The 21,863-nt window shown below is 47.0% G+C and overlaps 1 protein-coding gene across 7 annotated transcripts in view; it reads left to right on the forward strand.

The window, feature by feature from the left end:
• The window catches only part of FRMD4A (FERM domain containing 4A), a 364,661-nt gene that overhangs the window by 201,707 nt on the left and 141,091 nt on the right, over positions 1-21,863 (forward strand). Inside the window, exon 1 of one of the 7 annotated variants that reach the window (XM_027639753.1) lies at positions 16,996-17,163. The exons of the other annotated variants lie outside the window; for them this stretch is intronic. The gene's annotated coding sequence lies outside the window, so the exon portion shown is untranslated. Of the gene's footprint in view, positions 1-16,995; positions 17,164-21,863 lie in introns of those variants that run through there. 7 annotated transcript variants of the gene reach the window in all.

A 21,863-nucleotide genomic window follows, 5' to 3' on the forward strand; every position in this document is an offset into this window, starting at 1 on the left:
CTATGGCAGTGCTGCCTTCCCAAAACGCAGCTGACCCCCTTGAGATTAGGCCATGGAAACAGAATATGGAAGAAATTCAATTCTCATTCTCAGAGGGTTTCTTGCCTTGTTTTTATCCTGGGCCCTACCTGATATAATGCATTTCAGATTTTAAAAGTCACCACCAAATGTTTGGAAAGATTGAAATACATTGACGGCGGCATTTTATATTACATGTTTCTCATAACCTCTAAAAAAATTGCAAAATAAAGACTTTTTTTATTTTGGTAGGGAAAGTCAAAGCAGATTGTTGTGAATTTTTCTGCTTTTTCACAGGCGAGTAAGATGTTTAGCAAAACATAAATTTTCACAGCATTTTGGCAAGAGTACTTTCTCTACCAAAATACTACTTTTATCAACACCTTTCCACTTCACCAAAACAGCCCCTCTGCTTAGGGGCTGGTCATGCAGACAGCACCAAATGTGTCTGCTGACAGGGAAAGAGCTGTGTCCATCCTCACACCAATGGGCTCCTTAGAGTACCAGTGGCAAAAAGAGACCAGATTCATGCAGCTCAGCTCACTTTCCACAGAAGAACCTGCTTTGTGCAGACTGAGAGAGTCTGATATTTAGAGCAAGAGTGACGTATGTCCAAAGGCGAAAATGAATAAGACAGCATCTTAGGAGGATCTCACTGAACTCAGGCTTTATTCAAAGACCTTCCTCCATTAGGATGTACAGTTATGTCATGAATTAGGCCTGGATTTAAATCCCTCAGGATCAGGGATTTAGTGGTAGGGCTGGTTTAAATGCACCTAACCCATAGCCTTGGACATCAAGATGTAAGACTTCACCTGTGTTTTTAACACTGAGATGGCCTTTTTGCTTGATCTCCCTATCTCCTTCCACCCTGGCCAATAAAGCAGGGGAAAGGTGGCGCATGGCAGAAGACTCCTGCATCATCTGGGGGCCCCGTCCTCCTCAAGCACAGGCAGGACATCTGTGACCCAGTGTGGGTGACCCTGGGGCAGAGATCCCGGTCAGACGTCGCCCAGCCTGGCTGCTAATTATCCCACAAGGGAAGGGAACTGGCTGTGCAAATAGTGAAACAAGGGCTGTCAGCATCAGAGGGGATTCGCACTAGGGATGACAGGCATGACCTGCTTTTCATGCTTTCTTTTTTTTATTTGGTGACATGCTGTCATTCAGTGAATAAGCTGGAGTTTTCCTCTCGGGGGTTTCTCCCTTGTTCCTTCAGTGCTGAGAATAACCAAGGTGGGGATGTGGGACAGCAGTCCCACAACTTCAAATGCTCCAAATGCAGGAGCCAGGCAATTCTAGTCATCCTGTTGCAGCCAGGCAATTCTAGTCATCCTGGATGCATAAGGTCTTATTAAATGGTGACAGTACATAATGCACAGGACCTTCAGGATTGCCTTCAAAATTCCTTCAGCACTACCATCCACTAGCCCTGGTTCTCACTGAAATACCTCTATTTTTAGAGAGAAAACTATACATTAATTTTGCACATAAGCATATGCACATGGATGGGAAAGAGTCCACAAAACAAGCAAACTGCCAGATTTCCTGCAGCAACCTGTGGTTTTATTCTGTGTGCATGTTCAAAGAGGGAAAGGTGGGTTCTGGGTTAGGACATTTTTTGTGCCAGGAATTGAGATACCAGTCCAAAAAGTGAATTCAAACTCTTCAAAAAAAGTGGGGTTGGTTTCTCAGCACCTGGGCTTCATGACTGACTTGCACATCACCCCAAATAAGTTGCCTCAAGGTCACTGCAACCTTAAATCTCCACCTGAGCCGAACCAAGATCTCTGTGTGCCTAATGGTGTGTGACATTTGGTCACGAAGTCTCTGGGCACTGCACCAGGGGAGCATTAGGCACCAAACATTTTGCATGAGATGTGGTAGCATGTTTAGGTGTGGGGACATTCAAGCCTCCCTTAACTGATTTCCCACCTTAAACCTACCACAAGCAAGAGTCTTGCTTTAATCCCATCTTGCTCCTCAAGCTGTCAATAACTATAAATCATAATCATATTATAATAGTAAGCCATCAACTAATAGTGCATATAGAAAGAGAAATGCAAACATTCTCTAAATTCATATTGTTGTAAACTGATTCTGACAGACTCTCCTCTGCTGACAGCACCTCGCATCCACACACCAAGCACAACAGTTGCCTCAATACAGGTCACTACCTACATGAGGGTTGTATATTTATTTTAGTACCTTGCAGATCTTACAGTGGTGTCCAGAAAAATGCAAAGGCACCAGACCTGGATCCCATCCTCTCATCTGGGTCTGCCCTGAGTATTGTGCAGGTGCAGGATGATGAAATTCTGCACAAGTGCTGTGCATTTTCAAGACAGGTGAGCCTGCGCTCTTTGCTCTTGCCCAGAGCAGCCACCTCTATAAAGCTCCTGACAGGCAAGCAATGAGCTGGGCAATGCTCTCATTCCCGTCAAACTCCTGATTTCCTCAGCGTGGATGCCTCAAGCACTCTGCTTATATCTTACTTGCACGCGACGTCAGGCAAACCTTCGAGTGGAGGTGGCATCGTGAAGCTGAGTTTCTTCCTAAAGTGTGCATTTGAATAACCAATTTGTCCTCTTTGTTCTCCTGAAGCCTGTCCTGGGAGGGCTTAACAGGCAGCTTGCACAAGGTCAGGGCACCTGTGTGCTCAGACAGGGTGTGTGGGGACAGCCACGGCCACCACCTTCCTCCAGGGAGGATGCACAATGACCTGGACACAGCTGGGTGTTCCACAGCGCCACGTCAGCTCCAACTGAGGTGGCCCCGTGCCTCCTGTGCTCTCCTGTGCTTGGGAAGGGCACTGCTGAGTGCATCTCCTCACCTCCTAACACTCCCTGGACATCTCTTCCTTGTAAAAGGGTTTTTTTGCATCCAGGGTGGATGAGCAGAGGGGAATAGGAGAAAACCGGGGCCTCCAGCTGTGCCCACACCTTCATAGGGCTGTGCTTGTGTGCATCTTATCTCCACTGGCCACTGTACCACAGGAGGAAACGTGCCCTTTCAAAAGCATCTTCTGTACCCACAGACCACCCAAAATACAAGGTCAGCTGCTCCAGCCTGGCCAGTGCTGGATGCGAAGCAGCAGCAAAAGCACTTTTTGGAGTGATTTGAGTTGTAGCCATCATAGGATGTATCAACGCCCTAGAAAATCTCATGTGGCTTTCGGTGCAAGTGCATCCCAAAGTCACAAGCTCAGTAAAGGGTCAGAGCATCGTGGTTGCTCAAAAAGGCAAAGCCCAGGGAAAGTCAGATTATATGTATGTCTCCAGAGTGGGCATCCTTAAGCACACCTCAGAGATGCTGTAGCCATAATTCTGGTCCTTAAGCTGCTGCCAGTAGAGGTAGGGCCCTGCTTGAAGAAAAGAGCAGCAAGGCACAAGCCACCTGCTCCTATTTCATTGCCTGTGCAGCCAGCAAGGCACAAGCCACCTGCTCCTATTTCATTGCCTGTGCTGCCAGCAAGGCACAAGGAGCAGCACGGGAGAAACAGCCCCATCTGCATGGATACCCTCCACAAAGGGCTGCACAGCAGGTTCTGGGTTGGTCATATTTATGCCACTTTAGGCTCTTGTTTCATATGAAGACAGGGGTTTGGGTAGTTCGACTCCCCAGTGCTGCTCTGCAATTCAGTCTAAATGCCACTTTTCCCTCAGAGGCAACCAGAGGCCACTGCAGATTGCACTGAGGGTTAGCCACGACCTTCAGGAAACTATGGAAAAATACGCTGTGTTCTCTGTGCTTTGTCAAAACGCTAAATAACAGCCCTGCCAAAGTTGGTAAATATTTCATGGAAGGCACAGGAGGCCACAAAGACCGTGTTTTAAAGTCACCAATACAACATTTGCATCTGGCAAAGATCCTGCTCTGCACCCAGAGCCACGTGAGTTTTCAGCATTAGCATTGTGCCTTGAATGCATTTTTCACCCGACCTCCCCGTTTCTAGGGATGCCATTATCAACAGAGGACCTGGTTTCATTATTAAGTAGCAAATCAATCCAGCTATGCCGAGCACAATCCAATTATTGCTTGTAGTTACTGTAGGCTGAAGAAGTCATAAATAAATGAACATGCTGGAGGTATTTAACATTTCAGTCCCACCATAAGCACCCAGACCCTTGTTGGTTCTGTGCGAACGGCTCAGTTTTGGAGGGATTTCTGGTTGGCACTGCAGGGCAGCACAGAGATCAGGTCACAGTGCTCCGTGTGGGTCTAGGCAATTGCAGGATAATCGGGGGTAAATGCGAACTTCTTTTTTCTTTTGTTTACCGGGATGAAGGCCGGGCAGGGGCCTCTTCCTGCTCCTTTCACACTCTCCCAGTGGGAGCAGAGGGAAAGCTGGCTCATGTGTCAGTCCGTGGGTGCAGGAAAGCCAAGAAAAGGTGCTTTCTAAAACCCCAGACAGCTCCCAAGGGGACAGGGCTAAACCCAGGTCTCGCTTTCCTTCTCTTACCACTATTCTCAAAGCATCCCAGCTGTTTGGTTTTGGGTTTCAAACCTTATTTTTAGAAGGTTTGAGTTGTTCTGTGGAAATAAAGCATCTTGTAGTATACAGGCACCTAGTTACTCATTACCTCATTAGCACAATGATGTATGAGCAGCCACACAAGTAAAACGGTGCTCAGCTGTAATATAAACATGGTCTCTGCTAAACAGACTCATTTTAAAAAGTATCCTTTACATCTGGGTTTCTTTTGGGTTTTTTTTTTCCTCTCTTTCCCTCTTCCTTTCCTTCAGACTGCTTTTCTACTTTTGCTCATTAGGATCATTTTGAAGCATCTGCCCTCAGTCACCACAGTTTGCAGGATAAGTGCTGCAAGGAAGGAAGGTGTTCCCATGCAGGCAGTCTGCAGGGAGCTGCCACACAGAGCCTGCATCCATATCCATGTCCCTCTCCATCCCCAGCCAAAGCAGTGCAGAGCTCTGCTCATGCTATTTTAGTGGTGAGGAGGATGCTGGTGTTTAACTTGTTCACTCGTTAGCATTCAACTGTAGGAGTAAATGAAAAATTTTTCTAAGCTATTACTATTACTGTTGCTACTACTACTATGATTATTCTCTGTTTCTGCCAGAGAGTGTATAAAAATGACATTTTCAATCCTGCACCACTGTTTATGTGATTTTTGTCCCTGGTCACTTGGTAGTGCAGAAATCAGTTGTCTTCACTAGTTTGAAAAAAAAAACAACGGAGCATCAAAGCAGGTGGCAGCTTCTCCAGTCTATTTGTCATAAGCAGCAAGATGTCTTCAGCCATTCAGCAGTTGAAGGATTTTGTTTTGAGGGAATAAAAGGATGAGAGGGAAATGGGGTATTTCCTATGGATTGCCTTGTTTATTTGCTCGGGCTTGCTTGTTTCTCCGCAAGGGGAAATCAGCAGGAAAAAAACCTCTAGTGAAAGCCATGAAAAGGGAAGACTTCCAGATTTCCCTCCAGATATTTTGCACAGCCCTACATAAAATATTTGGTAAGCCGCTACTAAATCAACTCCTCTCAAATGTTGTGCTTTCTTTCCCTGACACCAGTAGAATGGCCTGTTATGGGGTCTCCACTCTCCAGGTCTGGGTGCTAACTGTATTTTAGCTGAAATAACTATCTGAAACCTTGAGATTTGACATCCTTGTTCCTGAGGGTAGCCTTGTAACATTGACCTCCCTCCCCATGGACATAGTGGCATGGAAAGCCACCAGGCCAGTGACCAGCCACATCCTGATCTCCAGAGCTATTCCCATGGGGTTGAAGAGCAAAGCAGTGGCTGCTGCACACTGCCCCAGTTGCTCTGAAGCATCAAAGGCTAGAGCACATTGCACACAGATCCAGTACATCATCCTTAAGGTAAAAATCTAGTGACACAACTTGAAAAACCTACATATTTCTAGGTAGGCTCTAGTCCAGAGGCCTGAATTCAGAGGTCATGAGATTTCTCACTTGACTTCGGAAGTGGTAGAGGAAGGCAGCAGGTTTCTGTGTATTGGCACAGTCTCTGGACTTCACTGTAGGCCTGCACCAGCTCAAAATCTGAATTTGTGTGCTCTTCCTAGAGGGTTTATTTATTTTGGCCACATGCAGGTGGAAGTACCAAGCCCAGCACTGGCAGCTGCAGGAACAGTGATGCTATAAGGGCTCTGGGAATAAGTAAGCAGAGAGACAACCTATGTGATCACCACTGGAAAAACCCACCATTCACCACCAATTATCACACTCTAGGTCTCAAGAGAGGCTACAATTATTCCCTGCTCCCAGTCTAAAGCAAATCAGCATTTTCTCAGTAATTGCAGTGTAGTAACTATTGTAGATGTTGACTTTTTAATAGCAAACACTGCTCAAGCATTAGATTTATAGTCATGTTAGTTAGCTTTAGTGACTTGGGAATCAATTACCTTGCTGTGGAACATGACCAAAGATTATAGGGTAGCCCATGTAATAATTTACACTGCCATCTAGGAGTGAAACTGTAACTTCAATGTTGCACATAGACAGACTAACTGTTTGCACAGCAATAATTCCAGTAATAATAGCCATAAAAAGGGAAAAGGAGGAAACCAGTGACTAAAAAAAAAGGGACAGTCCTGTGTACAAATAGGGCATTGGGAGGTGTTGGGAGCTTTGCCATTCTCAATTATTTTTCAGAATGATAATGGCTGTAGGGTTTAGTTAATGAATGTGTTACACCAGTTGAATTCATTTGGGTTGGCATATGATGCTGCACTGCTCTACTCAGCAGAAGGTTTGTCCCAGCCCAGGCCCTGGGACACACAGCCACTGTGTTGTGTCATCAGCAACACAAAATCTGCTGCTGGCCCTCACTAAAACTTCCCTCCTGATTGATGTCCACACTGTGGATTTCCAGGCTCAGTTTTGTAGGCAGCATTTTTCCCGTTTTCTGCCCACCTCTCTGCCTCCCGGCACTTGTTCCCACACTTGACTCCTTTCTCCCACTTGGGACAGGAAAAACTTGTGCCTATTTCTCTAAGTCCCTCTGCACAAAGAAAACATTTTTCCTTTAACTCCTTTGAAACAAGACCACCCAGGTCAGCTTTTCAGTCTGTGTTTCCAAGCAAATTATGGAGAAAGAACATTAATTAAATGTTTTTCCTCTTGCAAAGGAGTTGCCACTGTGCCCCTTTAAGTATTGGCTTTGTCCACCTTCCTCTCATTTATTTCCCACTTATTTCAGACCTCACTTCACATGATGCTGGCAGCTGAGCTTTTTGGACCTTCCAAGTACAGTAGTCCCCTCAGGAATCAATGATCAGCGAAACCATAAGAAAACTGTTTACTCTCATAAAATAGACTAGGACAGGGTCTTCCATATGCAAATGTTCATCACCAGACAGTAAAGTTTATACTAATATATCAGGCTATTCCCTTGGGTCTAACCAGCAAAGCACACTCCATTTTCAAAATTGCTAAGGCTTGAAAATATTAATTCTTAAGGCTCGAATATATTAAGATTGCTTTAAAATAATGGAATTAATAAAATGCATAGAGCTGGGCTCTATTCTCCTTCACCTTCTGGAAACAGCCCAGAAGAGCAGGTTTTCAGAAAAACGTCATCTATCATGAGATTTGGCAACCTTGTGCTCTCGGATCATAAGGTCACTGTCACTGCAGAAAGGCAGCTGTCTCTGGGATGAGGAGGAGGGGGAGAAGTGTCTGCCTGCGAGCCAGGGGACAGGAAAATTAGCATTGCTCTAAACAAGGAGCCTGAGTTATGGTGGGGAAATAGCATCACTGCCCCTCTGAGATGGTACAAACCCTCTGGGGATGGGCAACCCTCCTTCAGCCACGTGCCCGTCAGATGGGGGCATCCAAGCCACTGGTCCCCAGAGAGCAGCACAGCCCTGCCCCGTGGTGCTCCTAAGCAATTTGCAGACAAGGCATAGGAGAGCCTTTTATCACTAGTTTCCCTTGTTACAGCTTGAATAGGCAAAGGATCATGAATGCAGTTGACTCCCAATGCAGGTGTTTGTCCCACTTTTGGAGGTGCAGTTTAGATGTATGCTGCAGTTAAGCAGTGATATTGCAAACATCAGGGACCGTGGGGCACTTGGGTTTTATTTCCTCTCCTTCTCCCATGCAACCTTCCATAAGAATCGCTGCAGAAATTCTTGGTTTCACTAAAAATATGTATTTGATCAACCACGATTGTGCTTAGTCCTTTCAACTGCTTTAATAACAACCCTTCCAACACACTTAATATGAAAATGTTTTCAATGTACTCAAAATCTTATAAACAAAGAGGGCAGTCACCATCACAGTGTTCCTGCAAGGCCAGAACCCAAACAGTAATCAGTTTGTTGCATAGCTTAATTGCTAAGTATCCTATCTAACCAGTGGCATATGCTGCTATAGCTAATCTGAATATTATTTCTCACCATTTTTCAAATGAAACAAGCCCAAGGAGTCATTGCAAAAGGTATCACTTTAGCAAGAATTGACTTATGTGTTATGTCTGAATTCTATATTCACCTCTCAGGGTTTAATGAGTTATACTTCACAGTCCTCCTAGGATAGAGGGAAGAGTGTTATGATCAAACTCAGGTTATAAGTAGAGGGATAACACAAGCCAGAATGACACTGAGAAATAAATGGGAGAGAACAGACCCAACCATAACCAGGTCTTTCCCCATCCTAAAAACAGGCACCAAGTTTTCTGTAGCCCAAAGACTGCAAACACACTACAGAGCTGCAGAAACTACCATTATAATAGCCAGAAGTACTGGGTTTGTTGGTATTTGATCAGTTCAGTGGACTCATCAGTCTTCAGAGACAAAATACCTCCTGTTTCCCACTTCCAGCAGTCAAGGGGATCATGTGGAAAAGGTGCCTACAGTGCAAGTCCCACATCTTGTGTGTAAATCCTAGCTCTGAGGTAGTGTCAGCCACTAAGCTGTTCTTAAAGTGGGGATTGGATGTATAATGATGACATTTTATGAATCAGCACGCTGATCCATCCTTTCCTGAAAAGATGGAGTAGGAGATGACAAGTTGATCAAGGGAAAAGTTTTTGAAGCCACAGATACTAGGTAAATGCAGGGGCCCTGTGGTCTGAGACATCCCCCAGGTTGTAAGAACTTGAGCTACTCATCTCCTATTTTGGGGGAGAAATATCAATGCCACTTATCCTACAGCCTCACATGTGTCTGCAAGGCCTGTTACAGTCATTAGATAAAAGATATAAAGGAGGCGTCGACACCCAAGACTCTCCTGTCATAAACAGCAGCCAGCAAAGACTGCTGAGTCCCATCACTGGGACACTTCCAGGCTCTCCTGCCCTTCTCAGAGCTGCTCCCTAGCAGCTCTGGGTTTGTGTGGCCCATGCAAACAGAGACTTCACAGGGCCATAGGTTGAAGCAAACTGTGCTCAGAAATTAGGCCACATATAGAGAGGAAATTACCAACCTTTACTGAGTGAACTAATCAAACATTTCAGTCTCCTTAGCTCAGGGTTAATAGTCTTGAGGTGACCACCCTGGACAGGGTATCAGGAGAGCTGGGGTTTATTCCTGGTGTGCCTCAGTAATGAAAAGGAAATTGTGTTCAGATGAGTGACAGAAGCCCATGCTCCCAGAGACATCAGATAGGCAGCAATTAGACTCAAGTTAAACAATAAATCAAGTAACACTGAGCCTTTGGCTCTAGCAGAGCACCATTATGACTAGTGCTATGTTTATTTAGAAGATGATGAGCCCATTTTAAATGTTTTCATATTAAATGTAATTTGGTTGTTTGTTATTGACTGGGTCTAAATGCAAACATTATTGGTCAGATAAATATTTTCTGACATATAAGATCTGCTTATTGCACTTTTATGACAAGAGGGCTTGCTTGCTCCGAGATTTATTTTCTGTTTGCTTCCTCTCTTTGTGAGGATTGCCTCATAAAGATTAAAAACAGCCAAAGTGAACCAAAGTGTAAAGTAGAAATCGACGATTAAACTGTCAGAAATGGAGCAGCCTTTGTTAATCATCGATTCATTAGCTGAGGAAAGAAGAGGGGTCTCAAGCCAGCACAAAGGCTTTGGTGTCACAAGGCCTGTGATTTATTCCCAGGTCTGTCTGTCTCTCTCCCTTTCTTTCTCCAATTTGGTATGGGATCTTACCCAGGTAAATTGATCTCTCTATGACTCCATTTTCCCATCTGTTCAACTTAGGTAATGATCTTGCCTCACAAAGGTAGTGAAAACTTTCAATAAGAAGAAAAGGTTACCTTAAAAACCACACCTGCATCTGAAATTAGGCTACCCCCTACTAACACCTACAAGAGCTCTGGACTGAACAGATATTTCCTGCTATAGCCAGGAGACTTCTGTGATTTTGTTTGATGGGCAAGCAATGGAGTAGAGAAAAACAATTTAAGAAATAAAACAGGATGACCAAAAAGTAAGATAAAATGGAATGCAAGCTTACAGCATCTTTTTTTTTTCAATTGCTAAAATTGTCATTTTGCTGTGTCACTTTAATATCTCCTGAGCCCCATTTTTAATGTTTCAGAGATGTATTGAAACATTGTCTAACTGGTTACACTTTTGTTACATTTATTTGCCAAAAGCTATTAATAATTTCAATGCCATTTTGAAATGTTCTCAGGATTTTTCCACAAAATGCGAGATAGAAATCTTTTCCAATCTTTTGCAATCCTCAGTAGAAGCAGGGTAAAGCTACAAAAATAGTCTTCAAATCTGAAGTCCTGTGAAGTACAAAGGCTATTTCAGTACAAAAAGCCAAACAAATGAGAATTAGTTTGCTTTATTCTTCTATACAATAGCAAATACTTCATTATGTAGGTCAATGCAAGAGGTACATGTAGATTTTGCCTAACAGGAGGCACATTTCTGGGCTTGGCTCTCTCAGCTGACTCATTTGATGTCCTTCAAAATTACCTGTACTGCCTTTTGGCATCCGAAAGGCTTCTGTTTGATTTTCACCAGCACCAGTCGACTACAACATCTAAGGAAAGCATGGGGAGAATAATCTTTCCTTGTTTCAGCCTTGTTCTCAGGTTCTTGCCATTCACTCATTTGCCATTTACTCAGCAGTTCATTTGCTTTGGACAAATGAGGTTTCCTCTTCTTAGTTGCGATTTACTTCTATCTGCCCTGTGGCCATGTTGGTGGTCTGTGAACATTTCTCTGGGTCTCTCCCAGCCAAGCCTTTTGACAGCATCATAAGCATTTTCTGGAGCTCCTGTTCCTCCCCTGGGGAAAGGCCTCCCCATCTCCCACCACCACCCATACCTTTTTATGGGACCCCTGCCACATCTGCCCCTTCCTGGATTGTTCTGTTTTCAGGCCATTTCAAGTGAAAATTGCAATATTCTGGGAATAGGAAGAAGTTCCTGAGGCAGAGTTTTGTTCAGCTCTGAAGAAAAGGGCAGCAGGGTCCTATTGATCCCATGTGTCCCCTCTGCCCCATGGGAGGGTAGAAGGGATTTGTGAAGACTTGACCTCCAGCAGAGAGGGGAACCCCTCATGCCTCCTGTCGCTCTTGCAAGGACAGGGATGTCTCACAGCAGGTTCCATCAGGAAGATGTCCTTCTCTCTTCCCTTGGTCCCAGACCTAGGTGGGTGCAAAGGAGAGTGAAACTCCAATCATCGCTCCACTGAGTCATGGGTCACTCCGGGAGGGCTGGTGGCACACCCGGCTCATCTTTAGTCCCTTGTGCACACTTCAGCTGCTCGCTTTGTTTGGCCTCTTGGATGCCAGGATTACCCGGAGCTAACTGGGACACAGGCGACTTACACGTGACTCCTGTCCCTTTCCACACCAGCCCCGGGCTGGAGCAGGAGGCAGCAGGCAGGATTTGCCAGCCCAGGGTCATAGCACCAACCAGCTGGAGTTGGCTTGTCCCCACCATCCGTTTCAGCTGCCTTGTGAAGTCTGAGCTTCGCTTCCCTGCATAATAATCCTGCCAGCATGCACTTTCTTTGCCTAATGAAGGGAGGATTTATTGCACCAGCTCTTTGGGAACATCGAGGTCTGCTTACTTCCCTCTTCAGCTCTCTGAGATCCTTTAAGTAGAGTCTGCGTGAAAATTAATCAGATGCCCTGGAGGCTTATTTTGTCCAAAGCTAAAGTCCTGCTTCTCCCTTTCCCCCCTCCTTTTGTGTCCCAATTACTTAAGGGATTGTCCTGGAAATTAATGAAAGCATGACATGGGAATAACACCCACAATTCATCCCAGAAGGGAAGTGTTTCTGTGGAAGGCTTAACTAGAAACATCTCGTGGTTTGCTTGGCAAACTTGGAGATCTTCCCAGTTGGAAGTACACTGCACCATGGCAGTTGGTGTTGTATGTGCCCTATCTTCTAAACTGTTTGCAGGTCCAGACCCAGTAATTGCATTTTGCTTTCTTGAATGTGGTTTCCACTTGGTTCCAAAACCCTTAACATGAACTATCGCAAGGTCACAACTCATCACAGCCTGTTACGGAGGGAAAATGGAGTGATGGGGACAGGCTTGGTAGTGGTACATGTAACCCTCCATCTCTCTTTTGCTGGCCCTGGTCCATGGAAGAGGGTGAGGGCAGCCTGGTGGCTTGAGTGATCAGCTGGGTCCTGCCAGTGCCTTCTGTGCTTCCCAATACTGAGGTATGTTCAGTGAGTGGAGGATGCAGATTGTCTCAGATGAAAAGAGGTGACGCCACTGCGTCTTCTCCAGCCAACCTACATTAGAGCCCATGAGCATTAAGACCATGTTATACCATGAATTTCAGAGAAACTGTGTGAATCAACCCATAGGCTAACCTGACACTTCATTTTCTAGGGCTGGCTGACCCTTGTCATGGTTAGAATAAGTCAGTTGTATTGATTTACAGTGAGATTCATGTGCCTAACAGCTTATATCATATCCAGAAATGGATTTCAGCTCCCAAGTTGCTTAGGCCCATACTGCTTTTTAAGTTTGGAGGCTTTTTAATCTTTTACTGCCACTCAAATATTACAAGTTAAGACTTGTGCAATCAATGAGAGATAGGCCATTGAACACCTCCCACAGGGAGGTAGACATACCTTTAGCAAATCCTAAATATTCTTTGAAAGCACTTTCCTCACTTTCCATGGGTTTCAGATGTACCATATGGGGGAAATGACATTAAGTTTTTGTAAAGCACTGCACCTCTTATGAATGCAAATTGTGGACTAAGTGTGAATATTACTTTATGACACGACATCTCCTCCAACCCACTAGTGCTAATTAATGCGGTTCTGGGATAGACAATATTCATTAAGCTTTTCTGAAAATACTAGAAATGTTCATGTAACAGCTCACACATTTTGATGGCACCCACAGTCCTATCACCACGTTCTCTGTAAAGTATTTTGCTTCTTTAATCTTTGCTAACAAGAGTGGAAATGAATTGTCAACAGTAATTCCCCAGTACAAGGCCACGGTGTTTCTTCCTTGCCTCGCTATCAGGAGACAAGACAAAGGAATCAGCATGTTGTTATTTTGGCACAGAGGCATTTGGTTGCTGGAAGCTTCACTTTGTGTATGTCAGAGGTAAATATTTGGGTTACTCTTCTCTTTTTGGGACTTGCCATGATAGGAACCAGCTTGCAAGAAGCTCAACCATTCCCTGCTTCTAATCATTGCAATGACAGCAGCTTTGCTGCCTCCAGACTAGGTGTTTGCTACCAGGGTGTATTGTTTGGGTAGTGCCAGCTCCAGAGACCTTGTGAGATTACGGAAGTTCCTTGAAGAAAAGGGCCTCTGCTGCTGCTGAATTATAACTGGGAAATTTAGAGAAGAATGTGCATGAGGTAAATGACTGGGGTTTTTTCCCCTGAAAGGATGCTGTTTAGGAAATCTGTGTTACAGCACGTATGTCTGGGAGAGGAAGAAGGGGAGAGCAAACCCCTGGTGGTACAAGGTGTTGACTTTGCAGTGCAGCTATCCTTCCAGTTCCTTGTCCAGTTCTGGAGATAAACAACTCTTTCTGGTTGAGTAGTCATAATCAACTCTCAGCAAGGACAAAACTCTACTGTCTTTTCACATTATAAGAAACAGGTCCCATTTCTAAGTTCTTTGTTAGTTCCATCAGGTACCTAGAGGATGTTGTCTTCACTCAGACCAGTAATTTATTTTTATTACAAATGTTGCATCGTGAATTAGAGGATAAAGGAAATGTAGCAGGAATATCTCCCATCATTGCAGGAAATGTTAAGCTTTTGTATCGAATCATATTGAACTTCCTTTTGGGGAAGTGCTGTTCACATGGTCTTGGATGGGTAGGAAAAGTCATCTCCTTACAAGGGATCTGAGGGGGATGGAGCTTGAGGTTTCACAGGTATGAGAGTCCAGCTTCTCTTGCTGCATGGTGGGTCTCAAAGGCTGCAGAGGTGCTGAGCCATTGCACCTGAGGAAACCAAGAATCTCCCTACCCATTTCTACCCCAGACAGTGTCAATCACATGACACCTGTAAGTCGATTGGTGACTCAGGCCCTTCCCTGTGACACGAACCAACTGATGCTCCAAAGACACTGGGGGACACCATGAGGATCACACAGTGATGGGATGCTCTTTGGGTACACCTGGTAGACAACCCCACCGTAACACAGGGGATGAGAAAGAATGCTCTCTTGCTGTCTCCAAACTATTCCAAAACCCATGCCCGTTTTGTGTCAAAGGAAGAGATTGAACTGTTGTAGGGAGCCTGTAATTTCAAGCTAAGTATAATGAAAATCCCCACACCTCGTCTGAAAGGTGAACATTGCAAATCTGGGCAGAGTAAGCCTTGATTTCCAGTTTTTGCTGCTATGCATGAAACAAATTACTTTCCAATTAGAGGCTTCCAATCTCCTGCTGCTTATTTAACCCACCAGGCGAGCTCTTTTATCAGCAGCTGAATAATGCTGCAGCTCATCCTGGGTCTGCTCTAGGTTTGGAGGCAGATTCTGCCAAGAGAGTTACCTGGAAGGGCAGCATGTGCCATACAGCAGTGTGTGGGGAAATTGTCTTGAGGCTTTGCTAGTTGAAGGATCATCCTACCCCAAAGACAAAGTCCATTGCCCTGGCCTACTCATAGAGAGCAATAAGCACAATCAGGCACCTTCATGGTGAGCATACCCTTGAAGTAGCTTCACCTCCTATTTTAGTGAAAGTCAGCTTGGGAAGGTGATTTTTCATTGCTAGTTCTAATCAGAGCTGAACAGCTGCTGGGGTTCAGGCTCTCAAGCTGATCCTCACCACCACAGGCAGAACCTGCTTGAGACGTATTGTGACCTCTGTTGAAGGAAAGGGTAAAACAGCATTTAGGAGGCAACTTGAAGTTTTACCACTCTCTGAAATTATGGGTTTAAAATTCCAGGAGGTTTTGAAGTTTGTATTTTGGTGGTTTGCACCTTAGGGTTACTTTAGTGGCTGGATCTAGATGTGGGTTAGATACATCGAGAAAACCCCAACATTTACTCTTGCAACATAGCCGTGGTCCCCCTGCATTTCCTGGAGCAGAGATGGATATTTTTGCTGCCTCTTGCCCCTATGTCCTGACCTCAGGATTGCCTCCAGAGCTGAGCTGGGCTACCTCAGCTGCTTGGTCTTAACCCTCAGCAGCCAGAGGCCAGAACTGCCTCTGTATTTATCCCCTAATCAAAACCATCCCTTTGGGTAGAGTGAGCTGGAGGGGTGAGCCTGCCTGTGGCTGCATATGCAGTTCTAGTTTTATGTCTGTGCCTTTAAAGACACGAGAGGAACTGGGCTCGTGCTCCAAGATTTGGCTATTGTACCCAGAAGCACTTTGCAGCCCACTGCTCTTCCAAGCTCATTGTAGAAGAGAGGACATAAAGTCTCATGGCATCTCCATGCTGGCATGGTCTTGACTTTCAGTCTGACAGCAGATCAGAAACACCCCCAGCTAAAACAAGGCATCCAGCTCGTTCACCGCCACTATGTCAGGAGAGCAACTTTGTCAATTTCTTGCAGGCAAAAAGGGAAATTTCCTGTATCCTGTGTAAGCCCAAGCTCCACCCTCACCATGAGCATCCTCGTGGTGGCATGAATGTCTACTGAAAATAAATAAGGAAAGGGGTCACCTCCACACCTCCCCTCCCAAAGAAGACCTCTTCCCAGCCAGCCTGTGCAAGAGTGTGGCACAGCAGCAACCTAAGAGTTTTTCCTAGTGGGAACAACCCCAGTGCCAGAAAGAAAATGCTGATGGGGAGGCAAAGCAGCAACAAGTCAGAGTTCTAACCACAGGCGTCATGGCGTGGGTTCTTCATGCTGTGTTTGCTGAAATCCAAAAATCAGCACTTTTTAGAGGCCCACACATATTGTCCTTCTTGACTGATCTAATTCTTTAACACTGACACCCTTGCATGAGGGCTACTCCAGTGCAGTCTGTACAGAGGTTCTACTGCCGGGCAGAATACGCTGCTGCCAGGTACACTTTTAGCATCACAAGCAGCACCCTTCACGCAGCCAGAAGCAGAAGGAAAAATCACCAGGAGAAGGGAGGCTGCCTCTAGCCCCTGGGGCTGCACCCTGGCAGAAGCTGCTCTGCCTCCAGCCCCATGGGTGCCCGAGGCCGTCGCTGCCCTCCTCTTCCTCCAGCCGGAGCATCCCCGCTGCTCTCGACCCTCTCCGTTATCATCTCAAGGTGTGCACGCGTGGGCAGGGGGCATGAACACCGCCACCCCGAACCCTTCCTCCCTCCGTCCTTCCATCCCTTCAATCTCCTCCCAGAGGCGATGGGGAGCCCAGATGCTGGCAGGCCCCGAGCTGGGTTCATCTGTTTCACATGACCCAGCGCCAACTGCTGCTCGATACCCTCCTCCCTCCTTCCTCCTCCTTCCTCCCCCTCCTCCTCCTCCTCCTCCCTCCCCGGCTCCAGCCTCGCAGCGCGGCAGCGGCCGCGCAGGAGCCGGGGTGCGGGGAGCCGGCAGGCGGAGAAAGAGAAGAAGAAGAAGGGAAAGGAGGGTTCCGGCATCCCAGCAGGGAGGATGGGACGGCCGTAGGAGCGGCCAGGAGCGGCGGGGAGCGGAGGGAAGGGCCGCGCATCCCGCGCACCGCGCGGCGGAGAGGCGGGCGATGGATGCGGGGCAGTAGAGCCTCGGCCTGGAGACGCGGTGCGGCCGGGGATGCGCTCGCCCCGGGCTCGGAGCTGAGGGGCCGCCGGAGCCGCCGAGGCAGCGGGAGAAGGTAACGGGGTCTTTGTCTGCGGAGGGGGAGGCGAGGCGGGCCGGGGCTCCCCTTCCAGCCCCGGCCCCCGGGGAAAGCCCAGCCGCAGTGTGCGGGCTGCTCCACGCCCCCTCCCTCCATTTACCTCAAACGGGGAGAAATGTGGGCAGCGGATGCTTTCTCTGGCCTTTCCAAAAAAAAACCCTGTCCCCAAACCCCTGAATTTGGTTGGCGAGTAACGGCGCCGAGAGCGGCGGCTGGGGGAAGGAGAGGGTGTGGGGGGAGAGAAGCCGGTGCTGTGATTCTTTCCCCCCTTCCCAAGCAATCTGGCTGGCTGTCCCCACTGACTGCCAAGATGGACTGCTCCTTCTCTTCCCAAATGGCTGCAGCAAGTTTAATGCAGAGCTGGGGGCTTCGCAAAGGGGAAAGCCCCCGGCTTGTTTTTCCTTTCCCCTGTGCATCTTTTCCTGAATTAGGAATAGAAAAGTTCCTCCAGATCCAGGGCTAGGAAAGGAAAATGAATAGCTCTGCTTCCAAACTGTGCTTGTATGGGTGTATATATCTGCACGCCTTGCAGACAACCCTCGCGTAAGGAGAGTTCTTGGCCGCATTGTTACCCGCTGGCTGCTGGGGAGGGCAGGAGAAAAGTTGTTTCAAACCTCTCTATAAAATTTCCAGGAGAGACAATTGTTTCTAATAATAGCCCTGGCAGCGGTTTAGCAATACAACACACAGAGATGCGTGAGCGAGCTAGCAAATCTCCTCTCCCAGGCAAGCCAGGTCGCAGGGAAAGCTGAACTCCCGGCTTGCTGGTTTGGTTTGCGATTTTAAAACATTGTCCTGAACAAAAACCCCGGCACCGCTCGCCTTTTTCACCGGGAAGGGGGTGTGGTGCCTGTGCCTGCGCGTTGTACTTCGTGGGCATGGCTGAACCGGGTTTACCCGGTGTCTCGAGTATCGGGAGAGGCTGAATCCTGGCTCTGCCCAGTGCCAGCTGGATATCTGTGTGTCTTGGACTCAGTTACCTCTAGATTGGCCCCTGGGGTCTGATGAGCATCCCCCACCCGTGCATGAAGGGGACTGTTAGCGGTATGGGTGCCTGTGCCATTTTCCCTGCCTAGAACTCCCTTACTCTTAGGCACCAGAGAGATCCCGCGGGAGGGCTGCTGCCCACACTGCTGCTGCACTGCTGCCTGCAAACTCACTTGGACCCGCGATGCTCACCCTGGCCTGGGGATGGTGCACCAGCTTGGCTTGATGGCTCAGAGGTGCTTGGCTCGACCTCCTGGCACAAGTTACAGATAGCCTGTCCTCTTCCAAATATTAACATTTTGAAGGTCGTGTTTAAGTGTCGGTGTTGGGCAGGCATGTGCCACTGCAGGAGGGTGAGCTTGCTCATGGGGTAGTTTCTGCACCCCAGCTGTGCTGCTGAGCAAAGTGGGCTGTGGCAGAAGCTGTGAGGAGCCACGGATATATTGCTCCTTGGTGCGAGAGGGGATATTTTGAAGGGCCTTCAGCTCAGCACCACCTCATGCTGCTGCAAAGGTCAACTGTGTCCCTCAGAGGACCGAACAAGCTGAAGGAGTTGGCATTGGTCATCCATAATGCTGTGAGTGGCTCCATCCGAATCAGGTCCCACACGGGAGAAGTGCACCAGTGGGGCACAGCATGTGAATTTATGCACATGTAAAATAAACATTTTGTTCTGAGGTGAATTTTTGTTTTAGATGCCCAGGCTAGAAATATGGGATCTTTGCCATTATTTGAGCATAGACACACCAATGAGCCACTCACAAATCTTTTGGGCAAGCTACCCATTGCTCCTGGTAGATTACTTGTGGCGGTCCAGTCAGTTGCTGCACATCTGAAATGGTTATTGTATTAAAGATGCAACTCGATATTTGGTCATGGCACTGGGTCACTCAGGGCCATGCAGCAATGCAGCATCACTTGGCAGAGAGCATCTTCCCTAGAGATCCTGTCAAATTGTTTAGCCAGGTCAAGAGCTTCAGTTAGTGCACCGTGTGTTGTTAGTAGGGACATAAGGCTGTGAAAGACCTCCCAAATCGTTGAGTCGAGTCCCACACATCACAGGTGATTACAGTCATACATATCCCCTTTGTTTGCTACTGTTACTGTGTGAGTAATAGCAGAAGGTTTGAATGCAGGTTGAAATGAAGTTTAACAGACAGCAAAGGCAAAGTAAAACTGCACTCATGGACAAGGGACAAAATGTTGGATTTAGGGAGAATTGGAAAGGGGCTGGGGTGTGACTGAAGTCTCAAGCTGCAATCTGGTAGGACTGTGAAGGAGAAGGAAAGGACATGCATTGTGAGAGGGGGGACACATGGAGAAGGTGTTAAGGAGTGTATTGATCCAATATCAGGCAAATTTGGGGTTAGGGCTTAGTGGTGTCCCCTGAAGATACACAGAGGCATGGTATGACCTCCTTGTTGTGAGCTGGATCGTTCGGACAAGCAAAAGGTGCTGTCAGGCACAGGACCACGCTCACACTCAGCTCTCAGGGATCTTGGGTACCTTTTATACAAAACACTCTGGGTTTGAGGCAATCAGCATTCCTGGTCCTCTGAGCTACACCCAAAATCTCCATCTCGGTGGGAGCCATCCCACAAATGCTCCATCTCTTGGGAAGCTGGGGGGACACATGCTGTAGGGTCAGCCAGAAGAGCAGGTAGCAGTGGCTCCCAGAGGTCCTCATGGTTCATCACAGGGTGGGAGATGCTTGGGTGCACAGCTGGCTCCCAAGGTCACTCCTCAATGCCAATCTCCAGTCATCCTTGCTGGCTTGCTCCTTCCAGCAGCTGGAGGAGTGAATTGCCCTGCAGCCCCAGTGGAAGCAGAGCACAGCAGCCCAGAAGGCAGCAAGGTCTGACAAGGTTAAGCTGTGATGGAATTGCTTGCAAGTCTCCTTCAGCTCCAAATCCCAGTTTGTCCCTGCATCTCTCAGGTTCCCTAAGCCATCAGTGCATTGCCCAGTGTAGCCTCAGGGACTGCTGCAACTGACAACATACCCTGATATTTCTCCTTCTCCCAGACTTTTAACAACTTAATCCCCAGTCCTCTTGTAAATCTCAGTATGCGCCATGTCCTAGAAAGCCACAAACAATTTTCCGAGGCTGCACAATGAGTTGGAGCCCTGTCTTGTGCTCTGGAGTTGAATCTTGTCAAGGACCAAAAATGACTCTGACTGCTTTTCTCTCTGATCTCACACTGAGAAGGGACCCCAGACAGATATTTGATCAGTTCTGAGCTTCTGGGAGCACTTTCATGTTGATGAATTGCAAACACACAGGTTTTGATCCTGTCTCCTCTGCTCCAAGTCACCTTTGCACTCCACCTACTCACGAGTCAATGTAGCCTGAAGGTTTACTCCTTACCTGTCTTTGGCTCTAGTAGGCTGCCTGCCAAAATAAGTAGAAGACGACCCTGATGTATCACCCGTTCCCTGCTTCATGGCTGTGTTATATTTCTCTGAGGCCTCATGCATGGTACCAGATACCCTGAGTGCATCTCTGTGAGGTGAGGTGGGACTTGCCTAGCCTTAAAGTGCAAAGGAGACAGAGGAGCTGGGACCATCCGATTTCCAATGTCATCAAAAATGTTCTTGCTTACAACCCACTTTGCTCCTTTCCTAGCAGATACACAATCCTTTTAATCTTGTCCTGTGTGACATTTTCATGTGGTGCTGAACAGCTGCTGTGTCCCCACCCTCAAGGAAAGATCACTAGTGGGTAGCTAAATGCTCTCTTCACCCTCTACCTGAACTGGTTGTATGTGGTCCAACCTAGTGTAGTAATCTTTGGGAAAAATTCTTTAGGGCAGAAAAAAGATAGGTAAGTTGACCTATTTTTACTTAAATTCACTGTTAAAAGGTCCACTGAAAATCTCCTAGAAAGCTGCAAACTAAAAAGAGGTCGATACTCCATTTTGCCTACAGAAATCCTTTGTACGTACACTTCCACATGTTAACACATAACATTTTGACAATGGCTGTTGGGCTTGCCAACCCACTAGGCTCAGGCTCTGTGTTTAGATTATTTATTTATTTTTCTTCTTAGAAGTCCCCAGATCTCCTAACCAAAATAAACCCATTCTTGTTTGGGTTTCCTGACCGCGTGGGATTGAACGTGGCTGCAGCCCTACCACACACGCTGCAAGTGCTGCTGGCACCCCATCCATCCCAGCTGAAATATTTCACACTGAAAAGTGCTTTGCAGATAGTGGAGCAGCCACAGGCTAACCCTGGGTTTACATAGGACAAGCTGGGGGTGGAAAGCTGCCACATCAAGTGAGCAGCTTGGAAAGACAGCACAAAATCTGAAGCTGAAACATGGCACCTGTCCTAGAGAGGGGAGTGTGGATGGAGCTCTTTTCACCTTTAAACATAGTTTTGCCCTTGATGTGTATGGATAGTGTCTCTCCTGGCTTTCCCCAGCCAGGGTTTTGTGAAGACACCCATCACCTCAACACATGGCTGCCACGTGTGTGCTGTGCACCACCAGACACTCTCATTTCCTGGTGAAAAAGGGTACTCAAGGGGACACTGGGATGATTTAGGGGATGTGTAATCAAATACAGTGCTTCCTTGGTGTACCCACACCCCAGCATGGAAGCATGCTGGAAAATAAATTTGGAAGGTGACTTCCACTGTCTCCTTCAATTCTGAACTGGAAAGGCCAAAGACTGCAAAAAAAAGTTCT

Source organism: Corapipo altera, unplaced genomic scaffold (assembly GCF_003945725.1).
Source record: "Corapipo altera isolate COAL_440 unplaced genomic scaffold, ASM394572v1 1b, whole genome shotgun sequence".
NCBI lineage: Eukaryota > Metazoa > Chordata > Aves > Passeriformes > Pipridae > Corapipo > Corapipo altera.